The sequence below is a fragment of the Patella vulgata genome, chromosome 8 (assembly GCF_932274485.2).
Source record: "Patella vulgata chromosome 8, xgPatVulg1.2, whole genome shotgun sequence".
NCBI lineage: Eukaryota > Metazoa > Mollusca > Gastropoda > Patellidae > Patella > Patella vulgata.
In genome coordinates this window covers 38,097,466-38,120,429 of record NC_065886.2, presented here as the reverse complement: position 1 = coordinate 38,120,429, position 22,964 = coordinate 38,097,466, and the positions used below count along the sequence as shown (strand labels likewise).

The 22,964-nt window shown below is 34.3% G+C and overlaps 1 long non-coding RNA gene across 2 annotated transcripts in view; it reads left to right on the top strand.

The window, feature by feature from the left end:
- LOC126829300 (uncharacterized) overlaps positions 1-16,844 on the top strand; it is a 66,094-nt gene extending 49,250 nt beyond the window's left edge. For both annotated transcript variants that reach the window (XR_007683342.2, XR_008788961.1), the window contains exon 5: positions 16,741-16,844. This is a non-coding gene — a long non-coding RNA (uncharacterized LOC126829300). The remainder of the gene's footprint in view (positions 1-16,740) is intronic.
- Positions 16,845-22,964: the final 6,120 nt, after the last annotated feature.

Genomic DNA, 22,964 nt, shown 5'->3' with positions numbered 1-22,964 from the left:
TGTTGTTTCTTAATCTGAACATAAAAGAAATTGATCTGTAACTACGAGAAGTTTATCTGAGATACAAGAATACTGTATAAATGAATTTAAACAATTTGTGATGGTGGTAGTGTTCTTGATAATTTAATAATGTGAAATCTCTTGTAGTGGATCCGATTTATCACAGACATGAGTCACAGCACATTAATTGACAGTGACATAAGAAACATTTGAATAACTTTCATTTGTAAAAGTCAACACATAATTACATATAGTAGTAGCAATGTCTTTTGATTTTATTAATGTATGAATGGGATAAAGCTTTGCACTGTGTCTGTCTGATAGAAAACATATATAAATACCAAGTTAAACTGGTTAATGAGAGGGTGAGAGAGAGAGAGAGAGAGAGAGAGAGAGAGAGAGAGCACATCTACTTCATACAAACTAGGTCATTTTAGGACTAACATACAGACAGTACATTTTTCTTTCAATAATTCACTTCTGAGCAGCAGTCTTTAGCAGGTGGAGGAATTCAAAGGATGGAGTCCTTAGGTGGGCAACACTACTCCATGTCATGTAGGTTTTTCCAGAATCCTTCCAATGCATAATAGCTTTGCACAAATGTGTTCTAAAACTAAAAAAGATAAACCATAAGCTCAGCCCCACTGGCAAGAGTCGAAAAGTTATTCAATTTGAGTTTCAGAAAGATCTATACATTGCTGTCAATACACCCTTGCTACCATATGTCATTATTATATACAACAGGCCATAGGCCAATTTCAGAATCAAGAATTCCTTTGATGAGGTCACTAAGTTGATAGTCTTGTAAACAAAAATGGGAGATATGGTATCAAATATGGAATTAAATTGACTGCTTGTAGTAATTATTACTGACAGTTGATGACAGTTAACACCAGATAGACCTTTGGAAATTGTCAAAACATGGGTTGTGTAGCTTATGTTATTTCTGAAACAAGGTATTGTTTTAAGTGGACATTAAGTTGTCTCTTACCCTTACTTCATTTCATCATATTTCAATTTAATATGCTTATTATTAAGAGTTTGGAGACCATGACCCTTTCACTACCTCCTTGCCAAAAGCCATGTTTTATGTATATTTTCTTTCATCTGAAGCCTGCAAACCTATTTTGAAAACATATTAATGAAATATGTACGATGAAAGGAATGGATGATAATTTCGATCAAAAACATATTTTATTTAGCCTTTTAATGTAGAATTGTTAGGAATGAAATGAAGAACATATTGAAATAAAATAAATGAATTTGACTGTGTTTATACTGTATTATTGGAACGGGGGACTTGTTAGAGTTGAATATTTTCATTATAGATTATTTCTGTTCATGTAGGAAATGTTTGAATTACCGAGAAACATGTGCTACTTATTGCCTACATTGTTGACATTCCACCCGTCTGAATCAATCTGGTCAACAGATCTATAGCAGTTATTGCCCAGACTCAAACCACTGACACATTCCATTATTGTCCAGTAGACCATTTTATTAGACAGAATTGAATTCTTTATTTATTTTTAAAAGAATATATTTTAAAATCTGGTATATTAAGTGTGTGTAACAAAGTCGTGCACCAGACAGACCATTTTAATAGAGGAGATTGAATTCTTTATTTGTTTTTAGATGAATAGATTTTAGACCCCAACATATTCAGTTATGCACCAGGCAGAGTATGCCTCAGTACGTTTTCTAGAACACATGCTTCTATTTCTTGGATTCTTGATTGGGACTGAGAATCTTGGTTGCCCTTAGTAAAACATCTGATACATATGCTGAGTGGTGTAGTGCTGTGGAAACAGCATCCACATTCTCTGGGTGGGGATGGGGGGGGGGCGCAGCATTGACATACTCAGGGCGAGGGGGACATCGTTCTCTCACTATGTCAAGTAATTCCATGTCAAGTCAATTCTCTAATGTAGTGAAATATTTAATTTCCACCCCTCAAAGTAATATGAGAGATTCGTTAACTATTTCAATTTTTTGGGCTTGTACATAATCTATACTTTAAGCACTACACAACTTCTCAATTAATGGGGATTTCCTCACTGCAACCAGTTGTTGTTGGTAATCAATATTTTCATGAAATTTTCTTTGAATATAACCAATTTGGAGAGAGAGGGAGAAATGGGATTTAATGTCCACTCAACACAAATAAGGACATTTTGGTGCAATTTTAATTTGATAATTTTCTTGCGCGTAGGGGTCTTTAATAACAGTGGGAGGAAACTGGAAAACCCAGACAAATCCCACAAGGTTGATATATTTTCTGATAAAATCATGTCTTGTCTATGAGCAATTTTCCTTTTGAGATGAAATTCTGTATAAATAAATGTATTCTTGATAGTTATTATATGGTAATTTTAATGTAATTATTGGTAAAAAAAAATAAGCATTTTTACAATTTTATCAAATCTTATTTTTATCAGAATACATGAGCGCCATTATATCATTTTGATTTAAAAGTTGTTTGTTCAATGACTTCAATTTATTTCTGTCGATTATTTAAAATTCAAACCCATCAATCATCATTGTTTATCTTATAAGACAGTATTTATCTATTTATTTATGAAAATCGTTATATAATATTTACATTTTGGGCCTATATGCAGACAATCACTAAAGAGGCTCTTTATAGACTTTAGTCAAGTTTTTTTTTTTCTGAAAATAATCGATCTATAATATTCATACATCTTTGTTATGATTGAATTGTTTCACAGTTAATATTAAAATAACATGTTGCAGTATCCAGATATCAATATTTATATAAGTTTTTTTCTGTAAATAAAAGAGAAAATAGAACCCATTAAATGTAACAGACCCATTACATTATATGTAACAGACCCTATAACCTGTAGTGCTTGTATAAGACAACTTGTAACTCTGCACTTAAAAGGCAAGAATATGACGCTGTAAAAAGTATTCTTATTAAAAAACACAAAACACATCATTCAAACCGATGAGTTCTAATGGACATCTCAAGTTCTCAGTGCTTTCTTCTATTGATTTCTTTCCACCATCTTGCTTTTCCCTAAGAATGTTAGCCAAAGCCTGAACAATATTTCACGAAGACTGAGATGGCATTGCGCCTACATTTTTGATTTTAATCATTTAGATTACCATCTAAAGAATGGTTTTAAGTTCTTATATTTTGTCAAGGTAAAGGATTATTTGCCTTCTGAAGGTGTCATACATGAGGCAGTGTATGATTATACTGTATGGAACACATGAATAATACTTGTCATTGGGCTCATCTGTGAAATGAAATGAAATGGGGTTGAACATCCCACTTTTCTACACCGACTGGACAAATGAAGACAGGTGCTCATTTATAAAAGAGATGATGTCTGTGGTAAGTTGGAGAAGCTGATCGCTTTATTTTCATCTTAACATTAAGTTTGAATTTAGGCACTAGGTGCTTTGTATATTTTGGATTGTCTGTGTTTTTGTGGGTATTTAGTAGGCTACTGTCTGTTACCTTACATCACAAATCATACTTTCTTTTATATTTCTTCAATAACTTTCTATTTTCGTAGAAACTCTTAAAAGGAATTTTATGTTTTATAAGCAGCATGGCTCTGTCTTTGATCGGTTCTCAATGATTAGAAATTAAACTCTATCTCCGCAAATACAACAAACCTAATCCCAATTCTTCCGAGTTTTGATTCCACGGACATAACAACATTAGCGTCTGTCAACCGGAATTAATGGAAAACCAAGACTGAATGATTCTGATAAAATCGACCAACACTCATCACAACGCCTGGCTCTAAACAAGGAGTATTAAGATGAAAGAGTTGACAAGCGATTTGTTAGGGTAAACTGTTTCTTGTTAAGGTAATAAAAACTGATTTATGGCACCAACAAAGACACTTCTCTTTCAACTCTTAAACTGTGGTGGTGCATCTTAAAAAACATTTTAACATTGATAAATTATTATTTCTTTGAAAGGTTAGCTTGATCTTTGCGAGCACTAATGTTTTATTTTGGTTCAGAGATGTTGGTGTTGGCTGCGAAAGTTTCTCAAGATTTTCTAGCCAGGTTTCCCTTTTACCATTTGGTGTCAGACGGAATGGTGTGACATGGAAAAGTGGGACAGAAAACTAGTGTCACTTGAATGCCTGTTAAAGATCCCCTTTCACTTGAGTTAGAAATTGAATTAAGCATGAGAACCTTACAATTTGACAACTTGTATGACCATTTCATCAACTTAGTGGCACTCTGTGAGTGTGTGTTTTGTTTCTTGGCAACCAGTGTTTAAGTTCCCATAGTAAATAATCATTTGCAACAACAGTTTAAAAATGTTTGATAACATTTTTTTTCTCAAGATTGGAAGGAACTGGTCTTAATTTCGCTCTGAACATTGGAATTTGAGATAGGCTTTAGTGGTAGTGAATTAAAGAGGCATTATGTAAGATTTAGATAAAGAGCTGACAGTTCTCAGTGAAATAGTTTAAAAATAGATAATGAAAAATTGAGAATTCAGTCACACTTCATTCTGTGCGAAGTTATGGTTGTTTGGAGAATAGCGGAGTCTCGATTGTCCTCGTTACCATTGTTATGGTAGTAAAATAGTCTTGCTTATCCATTCTTTAATTAAATTATAAACTGATGATCTTGTTTCAATCCACTGAAAATCATGAGCATCTGATAGTCTAGAGAGTTGATAATGGTCTTGACATGTTAATAAATGTCTATAGTTGATAATTTATTATTTGAGGCCAAAAGAAAGACCTGCAATAGGCAGATTTTGCTCTTACATAATGCTTCTTTAATGAAATCTGTGTCTATCTCCATTTCTTTGAGATTATCATTATCGGCAATATGATTTACACCTTGATAGAAATAGTCTTCAGCATGTAAGATTTATTGCTCTTAAATTTATCTCACTGGTAAAGATAACACTGGAGAAATATTATTACACTTCTAGTGTCAGGTTATGTAACAGAGAATGGCATTGGCTGTCAGAAGTAATTGCTCCAATCATAAGATAGATAAGGACTGACAAGAGAAGCTGTTGGTTGTATCTTTATATTAGATCTTGGTAACCATAACGACCAGTAGTTCCATGAAGTTGTTTGGAGAAAGTTTAATTAATTTCCAATGAAGTTTGATACAGCTCTAGCAGCTGAATGGTGGAACAGTTAAGTGTTTAAGATAGCGATGTTCCTTTCGTTTAAGAGAAAGTACTTGAGATAAAAAAAGACTAACACGCCTGATTATTTTTTTTTTTTTAGTGGGAGAGATAAGGTGGTTTAGTAGGTTAAAAATGACAAGAATTTTGTTTATAAAGCTTTGAGCGTGGATTATTAACTTCATTCAGAATCTTGAAAATAGATGTTTTGATAGAATAGAATTTTTATGACTCTTTATCTTCCTGGATGTTTGTTTATCAACTTCAAGAAGATCTACATTACCATTAAAAACATGCATCGGCTAATTAGTAGTCATTATTATTCACTAGTTGGCAATCCAGCTTTGCCTGGGGGGGTGGGGGTGGGGGGTGCAAGATCTGTGACCTTGACCTTAACAAGCATGACCCAAAACATTCATGGGTCATGCTGGTTAATTTAATACTGCATATATTGGAATGAAGCATTATGCGCAAACATACACAAGACATTTTTTCATTTTATTTATATAGATTCTTGAGGTTAATTATAGCCTTAAAGTCCATGTTCTCCATCTTGGTCTATATCTAATGTTTCACCACTAAATCCAAAATTTAAACTAAGTATGGATTAAATTTCATTATTTAGCAAAACCCCAAATATCAACGGTAGATAATCTCCTGTATTAAATTTTTAGAACCTAAACTCATCCATATTGTAGAGACTGGTGGTCTATTGATGTTCCAACTTGTAATGTGTATGTCCAGTGAAAGTTTTGGCCTACCGAATCCACTCTAGATTACATGTTTTTTTTCGACATCTAGTGAATTATGTTCTCCATGAAACTTGATACATCTTGTTCCATTAGTCATATAGTTCAATTTATCATGTATGTTTTTATTTCTCAACAAAGCTCGATTATAAGATGATAATGTACAGCGGTTTCGATACAGATACTCATCTTACATAAAATGAACTGTTTGGATTTGAAACAAGTTTTATGTTTTTAAGTGGCTTGATTTTGTTTATCAGATTAGACTTTACCATTATCATGACGTCAGTGTAACATTACAATATACTTCAGTGTGGTGTTTACCAACTCGGTAATTCACTTGGTTATTCAAATGAAAAAATGAAGTGAAATGGCTTTTAACGTCTTGGGGTGTTGAGTGGTCTAGTGGTTTAACGTGTGCGCTTGAAATCATAAAGTTAAGTGGCGTGGTTCGATTCCCCGTCTGTATGTGACAAGGAGTAAGGTCGTCTGTCCAACCTCATGTCTTTTCTCCAGGTCCTCCAGTTTCCTCCCACTGCTAAAGACCCCTGTGCACAGGTGAATTATTGAAATAAAATTGAACCATGTGTTAGTCTCGAAATACCTAGTTTGTTTTTAGTGGACGTTAAACCCCCATTTCTCTCTCCCTCTCTTTTTAATGTCTTACTTAACTACACCAAACAGGCTATTGAAGATGGGGATATGTCATGTGGTGAGCTTTGATTGAAATTTGGCCCAGACATTGGTACTACGGTCTACTTTTATTTAAAATTTTCAGCTGTGGAAAGATCTTCTACATGCTCGGTTTTCTGTCCCATTCAAATAACTAGACACTTTACCATGCCCGGCCCACGGCCCTGCACTGTTGACAGGCTGGAAAATCATGCAAAACTTTCTTGGCCAGGATCAAGAAAAAGGTATACTCATTGAGTTACTGTGGTTCTCTTCAAATGGAAATGCTTTGGGTCATTTTTGCGTAAAGAGTAAGATTAGGATTATGATTTGAAGATTTGATTAAATCACCATGTGATCGCTTTTCCTGTATAATCCCATCTAACTGAAGCAACGATAGCAAGTTTTACAAAGCAAGACCTATACCTTCAATTGAAGATGGTATAATCCATGCTAGAGGGTGTTGTTTCGCTATATCGTATATTGTAAACTGCAGGGTCACCAACAGCCTAATCTATACATCATCTGCTACATGAATTTTAATCCGATTAGTGGTACCATGTATTTTTATTCAGTAACCCTTTTGCTATGGGGAAAATCTTTTCGAACACACCTCCTATAGTTTCAATGCTCCAGAAAGCTAACAACAGACAGTTCAGCAAAAAATAAGGTGTGTAACATGTTTTTTACATAGTAATCTAGATGATTAATTGAAAAAAACCAAGATAACATGCCATCTTAGACACCATCTTGACATTGATGTTCAAAGATAGAAACAAATTATTCTTCAGCATCTGATTGACATGCTTGACTTGTTTTGACCATTTGTGTTGTTTACAGAGGATGTGAATGTTGCAAAATTTGAAATACATCATATCTTTGTAGTATTTAGTAAACAGAATTGTACCATATTTGGACTGATATGCCTTTCCAAGCCCAATTTCACAAAGCATTCTCAGACTTAAACATACATTATGCAAGAGCTAAATCTGCCTATTGCAGGTCTTTCTTTAGGCCTGAAATGTTATCTGAATTATTAATTAGTAGAGATTAATTAACTTATCCAGACCATAATCAACTCTCGATGTCATCGCTAGCTTACAATTTTTATTGGATTAGGTTCCAATCTGCTGTTCGACTTCCATTCATGATTTAATCATGAAATGGATAATCGAGACTTTGTTTTTTATATTATCTAGTTTTTAACATATTATAGTGAGAACTGCCATCTCTTTATCTTATCTCCCATAATGTATCTTTAAGTTAAGAATTTACTCAAAATTGTTCACCTTAATTTAACGAAAATATAACCCTTTATAAAACTTTCGTTGTTTTAATGTATCAAATACATCAATAAAAAAACTGTGTGCAAAGTCTGTATTTCTGCGTTAACGATATTTCTCATAAACAGTGACTGAAAGTTGAGTAAATTCTTCGTGATGCTTCGTGAACTCACCAGAGATTCAACTTTCACAATATTGTAGTTTGCAAGGGATTGAAAATCCCACAAATGACGATCAGAGAAAAATTACTATAAATTGATATTGAAAGGGACAACGTTAGACACTTGAATAAAACTTGGATATAAATGAAGCACTGTATGAACTGTTGTCAGCTTTAAAGTAGCTAAGTCTTTAATTCAGTATCATCCACAGGCTTTGTCAATTTAAATTAACATTGATGTTGTGATCTTACTGGGAAAAGATGGGCTTGTGATATCCAATATTTAAGACAAAATAAACATTTTACCATTGGTACACGAATCGTTTACCAGACTGCGTTTCAGCGCCATTTGTAACGAGGGACTCGGAGAATGAGGCTAGACATATTCCACAAGTTATGACAAACGGGGACCACATATTCTTGTCTGGAGGGCATGCACAGTAAATACTACCGGTGTAGACTGGGATAACCAGATGCGAGAGATTGTCATTCGATTGAGACTTCTCGCCTATTGCGCCGAAAATAACTGATTAGAAATTAAAGTAAAATCGGAAACAGTTGAATGTAAATCAGTTTTATATATATTCATAATACACATTATTATATGCATTGCAACCCATTTGTGTCAAGGTCCAAATTATTAGCGATTTAGCTCCTTTAAGGTCATGTGTACATAACAAATATTCTTCTAGCAAAGGATGTGTTTTTTTGTCAATGATAGATCAATAATATCCATCTTACGTTTATATCCGCCATTATTGTCAACTTAGATAACGTAATCACACATAATCTGATTCTAAATCGAAGAGCTAAGACACGCAAAATCTCAAATAGTTAAAATCTTTACGACTAATATTATAGCGGAACAATAACTGTTGGAAATAATCTCTCCTAAATTCACTGGCAGAGTGATGGTCATTTTTATCGCATCGACTTGTCTTGTCAATCAATAATGTTATTTGATTGGTTGATAGAATTATAGAAGGTGATATTGATGTAGAATAATGTCTGTTTGCCTGATTTTATTAAAGGTTTTATCTATAAGACTTATCTTATTCATGTTTGCTACATTTTACTTCTTGGATCTTAAAGAATTGATTATTGATGCAAAACAGACATACCATACATCTAAAGGTGGAATAATAATGAATGATTTTCAATTAATTGTAACTATATATGTCAATTACATTGTTTTGGAAGGTATCCAAATTTTTGGCGAGAGAAAGAAACAAGATCATTTTGGGACTAACACATGGTTCGATTTTGTTTTAATAATTCAACAGCTTTAGCTGTGGGAGGGAACTGGGGGACCTGGAGAAAACCCACGCGGTTGCACAGGCGACCCGACTCCTTGCCACGTATAAGCAGGTAATCGAAACCCCGCTACCTGACTCAATGACAGATGTTGTGATTTCACACGCACGTGTTAAACCAGTAGACCACCCAGCCCTCCAAAACTTTGTGGGTTTTATGCGTGTGAAAATTAGGTGTTATGCATATGTCCTTCTGTCTCTGTTTCCATTATTTCACCCTACGTTTAATTCTCACTTGAAAGTTTTATTCTTATCCCGAGAAAGTTCATCAGGATTTTCCGACGTGGTTTCCCCTTTTCAGTGGTACAGGACGGAGGGCCTGACAATGAAAGCTGTCTTAGTTGTTCGGATGGGACGAAAATCTGAGGTCCTGTGTATACATTGGCGTGCACGTAAAAGATCCCTTGGCGGTTGGAATTTGATATAAAAGTAGGCCATTGTAGGCAAAATTTCCCTCAAAGCATACTGTATGGCATATGGCCGTTTTCATTAGTCCAGTCGGAGCAGAATGGGTAGGACTTTAAACCTCATTTCATTTCATTTCATTTATTCTTATCACAAAACAAGGCTACTAATGTATTTGAATTTTATTGGTGTGGGTGTGGGATTAAAGTGTTGAACAGACCTTTCTGTCTCCATTGTTCGTCATTTCACTTGGTAAATTAAATTTAATATCCAAGAGTGGATCTGATAAGTTTGAAATTATCAACACAGAACTGGAGTCGCAGAAATTACAATTACAGGATTAAAAAAAATCAAAACCAACTTGTATTAACAATCTCTCAAATGATGTTCCTTCGGAGACTTGAAGCAATCCAAAATTTCAAGATTTTGCTTTCAAAAATAAACTATGCTATTGCTATGATTCTAATGGAAAAATAAAATAATATTAAAGTAAATACCTGTTTGATGAACTTCTACTATTCTATAGAAGTCAATAATGAATTGATATTCGTCAGTAAATAAAAGCTGTTAATTCTCTTGACCTTCACCTTTGATAAACATTGTTTACTAGAAGTTCTAGAAGTGCTGTTAAATATCACTGCTCCAACAATCAGTCATCTAAAATTAATCCATTTAAGAGCGATGACATGTCTTTGTCTGCTAGAGGCAAGCCACAGAGATGTTCGTGTACAAAAATTATATCTGAAAACCATTCGATGCTAGAAGCCAACCAATTTCCAAAATTGTTTCCCGTGTTTAATCCACAGAGAGAAAGGTCATTGGTTTCGATGTCTTCCCTGCTTCTTCAAACAGAAGTCAACCATTTTAATTAAATCACAGATTAAATGGGTTCAAGCTTTCTCAAAAGTTGTCTTAAAACAGATTCTTCTGAAAGATATTTTACTGAATGTTTTTCAGTTTCAAGTCTAAAAGGTAAATCTCAAAGGTTTTGAAACAATTTGTGTTTTCAGAACATCATCTATTATTAATAAACATTAAGTTGACAATATCAACATAATTTAATAATCTCCATGGTCACAAACTTTAAAAAAAATAACTATGTTATTGTCTTTTAATGACGGCTTCTAAATCATTTACGGAATTAAAGAAAGGTTTAGTGCATTATCCTAATGTTGTTGACAAGGATCTGATATCTCTTCGTCAGAATTGTTTTTCTGATTTTCTGATTCAGTGTTGAATGTACACCTTACTCTAATTGAGGTCAGAATTGTTCCTGAGTTTCTAATCCAATGTTGAATGCATGCCCTATTCTAATTCAGCTCAGAATTGTTAATGAATTTCTGATCTATTGTCGAATGCAAGAAGCTCTAATATGGGTCGAATGCACCAATCTCTAATATGGTAACTTTAAACTTTAATAACATTACTGCAAGCCATCCAATAATAATTCTTACAGAATTCTTCCATTATCAATTCTCAGTACAAACCTATAAATTACAGTATATTGTTACTAGAACAGGGTAATGTTAATGCTAGAACCAGCTTTGATCTTATAATCAATAATTAATATCAGGAAACTTGTTAATTTAGGTCAAAGCTAGGAGCAATTTGATAAGAAATGGTAATTTATATTAAGAACAATATGGTAATCTAATGATTTAATCTCAGGGACTTGGGGACTATAGATCCTTAATTACCGTTCAACCTGATCAAAGGGGTTATTCAGATTGTGGTATCTTATATTGTATACATTTTAATTAATTAATCTAGCGTCTTAATTACATATTGGATAGATATTTTAAGTGATATTTTCAACTAGGTAATAAGGCGAAAAACTGGAAGGGGGGGTAGGTGGCCGAATGGTTTAATGAGTGTGGGTTACATAATACGATCTGTCATTGAGTCAAGTGGCATAATTTTGATTCCCTGTTTGTATGTGACAAGGAGTAGGTTCGCCTGTCCAGCCTCGTGGGTTTCTCCGTGTCCTCCAGTTTCCTCCCACTGCTAAAGACCCCTACACGCAAGTAAATTAAATAAAATTGAACCATATGTCCAGATATGACCTAGATTGTGTTGATTGGACATTAAACTCTCTCTCTCTCTCTCTCTCTCTCTCTCAGCTCCAAAGACTGGGACTAGGTGTCAATAAAATAAATTAAGGAGGATGTTGATATGTAGTACTAGTAATAAATAAGGTGTATGTGATAACCAGATTTCTATTAGTGAAAATTCTGTCTGAATATCTTACAATAAAAGTGCAGGACATTGCAAGAAATAAACAACAACTATCAAATCAAGTAAATGGATCCAAAGGTTAGCAGTAAGTGTCCCAGACCTGTAATAATACATGCTTCACTCAAAATGAAAAGAAATATTGATTTACAGGTAATCTTCAAACTGCATGAAACAAAACACAGACAATACTGAACATCAAATTAACATAACAGTATATATTTCAACTCATATTATTAAAGGGTGCCACAGTGGCTCAGTAAGTAAGATGTTGGTTCACTAACCTGGAGATCCCGTGTTCAATCCCTGCATTGGCCGAGAAAGTTCATCAGGATTTTTCTGGCGTGGTTCCACCTTGTCAGTGGAGCAGGATGGAGGGCAAAATTTCCCTCATAGCACACTGTATGGCATATGCGCGTCTTCATTAACCCAGTCGCAGCAGAACAGTAGGACGTTAAACCTAATTTCATTTCATTTCCTATTCTTAAACTGAAATCTCAAGAAACATCACTCTATAATAGATGAATATTAAACATCACTGCTCTAGTTTAACAAATGAATACAGAGAATTATGGCTATTAGGACCAATCGCAGGACCAATGTAAGTTGGTCATAGTGGAAAAAAATTTAATGGGGTTTAACATCCTACTGTCCTGCTTCGGCTGGGCTAATGAAGACAGGCATAAACCATACAGTGTGCTATGAGGGAAATTTTGCTCGAACAGCTGCGCTACTTCCAACTTCCAAGGGATCGTTTATGTACACGCCAATCCTGATGAACTTTTTCTGCCAACACCAGGATTGAACATGGGACTATACCCGGTAAGCAAGCCAACATCTTACTCACTGAGCCACCACAGCTCCTCTCTAAATAGTGTATCTATCCTAGGATACAAATTTGAGATATCAAAGAAAATTTGATACAGTTATATACCGGTAATTACTTTATAAGATAAAACGAACGGACAAAAAAAGGGTTAAAATTTAAAAACCTGGTGAATATAGTTTGTTTACAGAAACTGTAGTCATTTTACTGTCTGAGAAACTGCATTTAATCACTTTATTGAGATTAAAGTTTTGGGTTTGTTCAGAACCAGATTTGATTAGTTTTTAAATTAAAATGTATTTGTAGCAGCTGTTATGACAAGTAACTAGTAGTAGGTGTTATAGTAACATTTTTAAACTGTAAGGCTTGAGGGAGTGCACACAGCTACTCAAGGCCAGCATCAGTTTATATTGGGTTGTACTGGTAGATGTTTCAGAAGTTTATATTGTGTAAGAGATAAGTGGCCACACTGAAGAGAGAGAGAGAGAGGGGAGTGCCCAGTGAAAAGAGAAGGGTGTTTAGAGGGGAGTGCACACTAAAGAGAGAGGTGTATACAATAAAAATAGAGGGGTAAACAATAGAAATAGAGGGGCACGCACTAAAAGCTGATGGGTAAACAATGAAAATAGAGGGGTGAACATTAAAAATTTATGGGTAGACAATGAAAATAGAAGGGCGCACAATAAAAATTGAGGGATGCCCTGTAAAAAGAGAGTGTGCCTAATAAACACTTTTAATACTAATAGTAACTGAGGATGTAAGAACAATGGGGTTTGCAAACATCACTCTCCTTCTGGATCTGCTGCTCTAGCATCAAAACTAAACTAGTGTCATTTACCATTTTACTGTTTCCGTGGAATTATAAAACACATAGCAAGCCATAGGAGATCAGACATAATCTTCTCTGTGTAATCAGACATTTTTTATGTCCTCTACAAGGAGTTTGAATCTTCTCAATAACTTTTTGTGAGAAAGTTATACAATGTACGTCTTCATTTCGTCCCAAAAAGTAGAAATTTTTAGTTTACCTTTTGTTGCAAATGAGACTAAACGAGACGTATAATAACAGTTAAAAAGCCTCCACATTTGCGTTTTAATTTCCTTCCTTTTGTAAATTCTGTCTGGTTATTTGAGATTTTCTAGGAGATACTCAGGATATTTTCTAGTCTTGCCTGAAGGTTTTTAAAGCAGCTGTCAAAGAGTTTAAAAACATATAATGCATTGGCGTATGTGGCTATAAATAGGCAAATCAAATGTCAGCATTTAAAGAAATCTCCTGATTTTTATTTCTAACAGATTCAGTTTAAAATGTTAAGCCATTATAATGATTGTCAAAATTGTTTAAACAGGCTTAGTAACTCAGATAAACAAAATGTGGTTTAACACCCTACTTTTTATCACCAGTTGGATACAGAAAAGTAGGAAGTTAACGGTTAAACCTCATCATAGTACCTTGGTTATTCTTATCGGAATGACTAAACCTTTTTCCTTCCATCCTGCACAACTGACAAGATCAGACCAGGATGAAAATCACGAGGAACTGTTGTGCCCACCATCAGGATCGCACCCTGGACCCGATTCCTAACTCAAATAAGGAATCATCCGCATTTGTGTGACCTGATGCCTTGTAGACATGTTCTATCCAGGCACAAATGTAGTGTCTAAATGAAAACTAATGGTCACACAGATAATTTAACTATTTTGATATTCTACATTATTATTCAGGTGCTATTTGGATAATAAAGAGGTCTGTTTACACCCCAAAACAGCATTGTTTACATCAATTTGGTTTTATGCAAGTTTATCTAGTGAAAAATAAATTTAACCACCCAAATGATGAATGATCAATGATATCCCCCCCACCCCTCACCCTCCTTATCCTTAATAACAATATGTAATTTAAATTTAAGATGGTTAGAGGTTACTGACCGCTTTCAACACAGACGTAACCAGTTTTATTCACCAATATGTGAAATGGAGACAGTTTATTTGAGATTGTTCCTTTAATAAATAAAACAATGATCCTTGTGATATAAATATTAATAATGTTTTTTTATTTAAAATAAACTACAGTAGACTATACATCTTATAAAGATAGACAATCACATATTATAACACAGTAGACTAGTAGATAATATCACAATCCATAATGCCTTAAACTATATTTATAACATAAACACCAGGAATCAGACCACTTTACTTTTCTTAACGTCTACAATTTAATACGCCCTTCAAATTATTTATTACAGTATTATCTCCATCTTTTTGGAATCTGTTCACTGCTGACTATGTACCAATCATGCATGTACAGAACGTGTTTTTTAAATTCGCAATTCTTGAAATCCCTTTTCTTGGAAACATCAACACACGCCTTGCTGGACTGAACTGCATTTTCTGTGTCAGATTAAATGAGTTTTTAACCCTTTAACAACCAATCAGTTAAGTTAACTTTGAAGCAAATGTGTGGCACATATAAACCAGTTTAGAAAGAACTGGCTTGTTCCCTATTACAGACAAGGTTTTTTTTCTAAGCTGGTGTATGTAGGGCAGTCTGAATAGGTTGGCTTATGTAGGCCATCTGAATAGGTTGGCTTATGTAGGCAGTCTGAATAGGTTGGCTAATAATTGTCGGCTTCAGCAGTTTCAAGTAAATTGTGCATAATAACTAGAACAGTTCAGCTAGTTTTTCTTATACTGTGTGTATGAACGCTGCACTCTATTGTGGCTTATAAACCCTTGTGTTTTTAAACTAGCTATCTAACTGTGTATTTGTAACATTTAAAAGTGAATTACAGGCTCTTCATAATCTTGTCATCTTAATGAAACAGAATAACAGGATGATTTATTAACTTCATTCATAGTTTAATGAAGAACAAAATTATAATAGAACCATGATTCAAATTATAATCTTATTAATATCAGTTCCAGGCAAATTAGGCGTTTTCAATAGCCTGTTTTAAGTGCCGTCACCCTGTTTACAACTGTCACTAGACAGTAATATACAGCCTTTATAACCCTTAATGACAGTGGCATGACGTCAATTATTGGACAATTTATAACAGTGAGTCATCAAGAGTGTAAAATTGGGTAGTTTTATGACACTTAGAGATTTGAATTAGTCTGTTTGTAAATTGTATGAGTTTTTATTGTAACTGATTAAATGGTTGGCCTGTTATTAACAAATATTATAAGAGAATATCTGTAAATATAATGGTACTGTATTAAAAGAGATTTAAGGACATATATATGTGTTTAACACACTGTGACATTAGGTATTAGCTAATGTAGGACTAGCAAGTAGGAGCCATAAAATATGGTTTTAAGAACTAGCTTATTTTTTTTTCATAAACATATAATAATAGACAGCTTTATGGATAACATTCACTTGGTTTATTAATGTTTCAATGAGGGTATTCTCACCGTTATCAAGCAATGATACACATTTTTTGTCCCATCCAAACCACTACACATAATTCTTGCACTACTGAGCATGGGGAATCTAGGCTAAAAATTCAGAGCAACTTTCATGGTAAAAGACTAGGATCAAACCCGAAACCTCCTGTTTAGTGAGATAGCATTTTACTGATTGATCCACTGTGATCCCCAAACATTGACTAGTGAAAATATGGGTGGTTTTTCTACTTAGTCCAGTTGACATGGAACATTAAATTTGTTGTCTTGATTCAAAAGCCTTATTTTGATTCAATATAAAAATGATACTATGGTAAATGTATTTCAATTTAGTTTTTTATTTTGATTAACAACCTGCAAAACGGTTGCTATCTACTACTTGTAGACGATCTCCAAGAACCTTTTTTTTAAAACTTTAGATCGGCATTAATCTCTCAAAGAGCTTTTGAGACTGTACATAATGCGATTATAGCTGAATAGAATTACTCGTTTTCTATTTGATTATTTTTGCAATGTCTAATCAATGTATATGTGTTTATTTTTCAGACTATGACTGTTTTAAATCCGTTAAAATCAGCTGATCATACCATCATGCAAGATACCGATTTAGCTGGTCCTCTAGTATTCTGTTTAGCTTTTGGTGCATCTCTTATGTTGGTGAGTAAATTATATGTATTATTAAAGTAACGATTCGATAAAATGTCAAATTTCTCATGGCTGAATCCATGCTAATATGAACTCAGATTGATTATTTGTAAAATGAAGAAAACAAATTCAATATTTTGGATTCAGTCAGATTTACAAAAAGCCTACCAATAAATTTTCATGGACAACAAAATGGTGGGAGCTTATTACATAGTGAAGCAGGACAGATCATTTACATTTTGATTTCGGATATTTTTGTAAATACTCAACGGAATTAAACTATTTTTGGACTGATATTGCTATTTGGGATTCATCTTTCACAATATTATAGTTTGCAAGTGATTCATGTAGCACTAAAACGGTGCATGAGGACTTTAACACTGTAAATTTCGTCTTTCCATTCCTACCAGTAGTTGTTTGAGCAGTGATAACTGACAAGATGTTGTTGCAGCATATGGAAAGTAAAATACTCTAGCTGTTTGGGTCATATAGCGTGTAAACACCAACAAGAAGAGTGGTATAGTCAGGTCCTTGCTTAAGAGGTGCAAAAATTCAGAATGCAGAACTCAAAACAAAACTCATTATCAGACTGAAGTGTCATTTTAATTTTGTTGATGTTCTTCTTTGGATTGTAATGTAATTATGGGTCTAATTTTTCACGTCTAGAACACTAGAGAGAAATGGCAACCTAACATAATGTTCCTAGATCAAAACTTAAAGATACATTATGTAAGAGCTAAATCTGCCCATTGCAGGTCTTTCTTTTGGCTTTAAATTATTATTTAGATATTTATTCGCATATCAAGCCCATGATCAACTCTTTAGAGCATCTGATAACAGAGATTTAAATGGATTTAAACATCCACAAGATTTAAAAGTTTAACTATAAAATGGACAATCAAGCCTAAGTCTCGGTTGTCAAGTACCGTTGCTACGATAATGAACGATCTATGCTTTCAGCAGATAAATTTATTGGCAAAAAGCACAACTACAGTAAACCTCGCATAAGTGGGATTCGTTTAAGTCAGATCTTCGCTCAACTCAGAGAAAATCGTTTGGACATTTTGATATTGCACGCTTTTCTTATTAAGTTTCTGCGCGTAAGTCGGATTTCCTAAGGCGGATCTTTGCTCAACTCGGATCAAAATGTTCGGTCCATTTGATTTAATTCCAGCTTTTTTCCTTCGCCTAAGTCGGATTAGCAGTATGTTCACGATTGGCAGTATGTTCCCAACATGCTGTTAAAAATATGTTCTTCTCCGCCAAACGGCCTGGCTAACGTCATTGAAATCCAAATACAGGACATCGCACAAATTTGCGCAACTCGGTCATATAATTATAAGACGAAACGAATTTGGAATTTTTGAAACAATTTGTAATTGTTGTAGTACTATATTACTTCTTCTTGTTGTGTTTACTTTCTGGTGATCTTTAATAAGACTACAGTTTCAAATAGATATATTATATAGCACTCACGTATATCATGCATAACAAAGCGTGTTCATGGCCCTGAACTTGTGTAATTAACAAAATGATTGGTTAAATTAAACCCAATGACGCAATAGTACTTTTCCTTGCACACATGCTCTCTGTGGTATTTTATAGACACATGTTTTGGCTAAATAACTCTTTTTTATATAACAATATGTCATTGATACCCTATGTTGATTTAGTACACACTATATATAATATATATGTGAATATGTGTGAAACTATTAATTTGTCAAATATATTAATTAATGAAATATAAAGTCATCTTATTTCTCTATTCTTTGTCTATAAATTTAAAAACAATGTCGCCACGACTATATTGCTACATTGGGCTAGGCAAAGCAATAATTGACTGAAGTTTCTCAGCTTTTCAACGATTCTAATTTTTCCCCACCCCATCTTACTTAAATTTCGTTTCGTCTTATATGGCCAAGCCACGTAAATCCATACGCCACCCCACATCTAGACCTCAATGGCGTCCGCCAAAGCCGTTTAGCAGAAGGGGACGGATATTTATCAGCATGTTGGGTTGCAGATACCGACTCTAGCGAGATAAGCAAGGTCTTATTTTCTCCCTAAAATTTTCCTTTACAAATAACAAATTACATTGTTCAGGCGTTTACTGAGACTGACACACGACCATTTAGCAGTAAAAAAGTTGACCAGTAAAATTGACCAGGAACTGATTTTATTTCGACAAGGATTCAATAGGATGGTTCCTGAACGTACAGGGCAATAATGAGACCTACGTTTTGAGCTGAACTAGGTCTTCGGCTAACTCGGATCTTCGCGTAACTTGGATAAAATTGGTCAGTCCATTTAGATCCGACTTATGCGAAGTATACTGTACTACAAGAATGATTTCTATTCCAGAAACGAAAACAAGTGCGAAATAAGATAGATATAGAATGATTTTTGCTGCGAAAAAATTATTTGATATTTCACCCCCTCGGCTTTATTCAGCACAGGATAGAAATTAATTTAATTTCTCTAATTGTATAATTTCAGTCTGGTAAACTGCACTTTGGTTATATATATGGTATTGGTGTAGTGGGATGTTTAGCTATGTATATGTTGTTAAATCTAATGAGTATGACAGGAGTATCAGTGGGATGTATTACAAGTGTTCTAGGCTACTGTTTATTACCCATGATCGTCCTGTCTTTTACCTCAGTTGTCATGTCTCTACAGTAAGTATTGGCCTACTGTGGTCATATCTTTACAGTTAGTCTTAGTCTAATGTTGCCATGTCTCTACAGTAAGTATCAGTCTACTGTTGTCATGTCTCTACAGTAAGTATTGATGGTCACATTTACATGGACTGAACAATATTGTCAATAAATGGTTCTTTAGATTTTTACTTCATTCACCATGGTCAGAATCTAACAAGGGGGAGGCACTGGCTCACTAACCAGTAGGTTATGGGTTCGACCCCAGTTTTGGCCGAGAAAAGTTTCCTCTCTGGTTAGTTGCACAGAACCAAGGGCATGCCGGGGAAAAGTCTTGTACTGATAGGAGTCACAGAGCAATTTACAGGGTATATGTACCCTTTCTAGAACATCCGATACCATGTCCCATGCAACTTACGGCTCACCACTAATGTGACTCACTTGTTTCTAATGTTGGCCACTTTAAAAGTTTATAGGGGTTTTTTTTAACGCGCATGTTTTTGCTAACTCATTGAAAATTTCATGGTGGCATTATTTTTATTTTCAGAGGTATTGTGGGAATGGTGTTTACGATAGCAACTGTTTTATGGTGCAGCATATCAGCGTCTAAATTATTCGTCTCGGCTCTCGCTATGGATAAACAACAATTACTCGTAGCCTACCCTTGTGCTCTGGTTTATGGTGTTTTCGCACTCTTAACTGTCTTCTGATTGGTTACATTGGATAAGGAATATTGGACATGTACTAAATGGAAGGTGGTGATAATTTATCAGATCTCTTTACATAATACACAAAAGTCAACTCACATTTTACTCAGTACACAAAATTCAACTTGCATTCTACAGTAAAAAGTCATTACATGTATGTCCACATTGTTCTTATTTCGATATTTATAACATTTAGTGTGGGTCAGAGGAATGTATTCATCACTAACAGTTAATTTGAAAGGAAGGAATGGAAATTCAAAAGGTAGAATAAATTATACATCAATTTACAATCTTCTTAGTTTTAGTCTTTACAAGTGAAGAACAGAATTATTTCTTAAAATCAGGAAATTAATATTGCAACTGTAGGCCCTAACATATATAGACATTTTCAGCCTGCTTAAAATATGCTATTGTTTGTATTGTAGATATAGATCTGTTTCTAGGGTAATATGTATATTAAACAATGAATTATGTGAAGTAACCTTTTCTCAATGACTACTGTTTTTAATCTGGCTAGAATTTTTACAAGATTTAAAGCATGATTGCTAAGTTACTCTTAGAGGAAACAAACCTGCGATACAATAAGGCATAAAGTCTGGGGCTTTTCGATGAGATGAAATTTTTTTCTAGCTTTGAGTTTTCGATATTTTTAATGTAAAAATCAGCAATATTTTATTATGTGTACATCTCGTCATATTCTATCTTCAAATATTTTAATAAAATTACATCAAATATCATATGTTATTTCTTCAACTCAAGCTTTCCTCTTTTGAAATTGGTTGTCTGAGGGACACAACTCTAAATAATTTGATTAATATTTATCTGGATGTGTGAGCTTGGATGATGATACATCACATTATGATACATGACTGTAGTCCATAGAATAATATGTCCATTTATATAGCAACAAATCAAAAAAACAGGATCATAGCATATATATTACAATTCATAACATTGGGTGTCTGGGATCACTTTCAATGAGTGATTGTTTGATGTCAAAAACTGACTTTATTGATATGCCTAAGTTCACCCTAAGTAAGGTGCAATACAAACCACAGTTTTAAAACAGGCCATATGATGAGATGGAGTGGCATGAAGTTCAACGTTTCAATCATTTTGAGACTGTTAGTAACATAATTAATGGTAAATTTATTGCTGTTATTACATGTGTGAGGCATTCCTATCTACTTGTTTTTCAACTGCAAAGAGATGTGTTGATTTCCTTTTACACATAGGCGTACAGGGAAATTTTTGACTGGGGGGGCGGTGTTGGTTGGTTTACATTCCCTGCGTGTAATGATGAGGACTAGTGTCACATCGCTGTCCAACATGGTAGGTTTTTTATGGGTCCTTCCACTGATAATGACAACTACGGGCAAGATAATTATTAAAATATAATTGAACCATATGTCAAGTGGATGTTAAACTACATCTTTCTCCTTTTGCATACACTAGTCTCAGTTTGAAAGGACTACCTGATAGACACAATTTGACATCTAAGCACGTTTTGTTGTAACAAGCATTGCTCTTTTGATGTCGGAAGACAGAATATTTAACAATGTTCAGAATGTGCACCATAACCAACCATGTTTATTGAATACCCTGATGGGACATTCGAGTTAATTAATGTGTAGCTACAATTAAATGTATCGTTAAACTGTGTTTAACACTACAATTGATAGTCTAAGACTTCTTACGCAAGTTCAAATAGGTTCAAACGCACAATTGTCAACACATATCATTACAGTTTGTATTGAAATAAGTAATTCCATCACAAATATTGAAGACTGGACCACTAAAATAGTTACCGAACAGTTTTTCTTTGTGGTAATGCGTTCTACATTTTCAAAGCCATGTTTCTTATAATGTGAAAGCCGCCATGACACTGGCCAGTTAAAATAAGTTCGGTAAGCGAGAAATTTCACGTAGCAGTTGGGTTTCATTTCATTATGCGGTAAGGCTTCACCTTTATTTCAATGAGAATTGGTTTATTATATGTTAAGCTATGTGCAGTACAGTTTTGGGTCAGTTTATGTGTAAATTAAGGGAGCTATAGGCCAGTAACCTTTTTGTAGTCATTTGACTAAAAAACTTGCGCAAAGGAAGCAAAGGAACTCCGTAGGACGAGCCACTACTATGGCTGGAGTAAGGCGGAAGACATCAGTAGTGGAACCATTTCTAATTAATGTGGTGTTCAATCTCCTTAAATTAGACCCTCTCTTCTTTCAGTGGAGTTGGCCCCAAATTCCATACAATGAAAGAAATGGGTTTAACATCCTACTTTGATGCACCAATCTTCGCTAATTAAGATGGACATGCACCATATAGCGTGCTATGGGGGGAAATTTGGCCTGGATATTGGAGACTACCATAACCTGGGAAGCGATGTCTACTGCAATATCCATCTCTATATCATATAATCATTTATGTATATGTAAAACGTATAAACAACATTATAAATTCCAACTGTCAAAAGTTCTTTTACGGGCATGCCAACGAGACCACCGTGCTGAAAAATCCAGGGCACTTTCTCAATCACCACCATGATAGATAGAACCCCAGACCTGCTGGTTAGTGAGCCCGCTTCTTAAACACTGTCAATAAATTCCATGCAACCGAAGAATCCAAATCCTTAAATGAATTTAATAACCCCCAATAAACAAATCTAGCAATATTTCTGAATGGCTTAATATTTTGATTTGAATATTTCATACTTCAAAAAAATCTTCATTAACAGATCTTGGACTTCCCCTTTAAG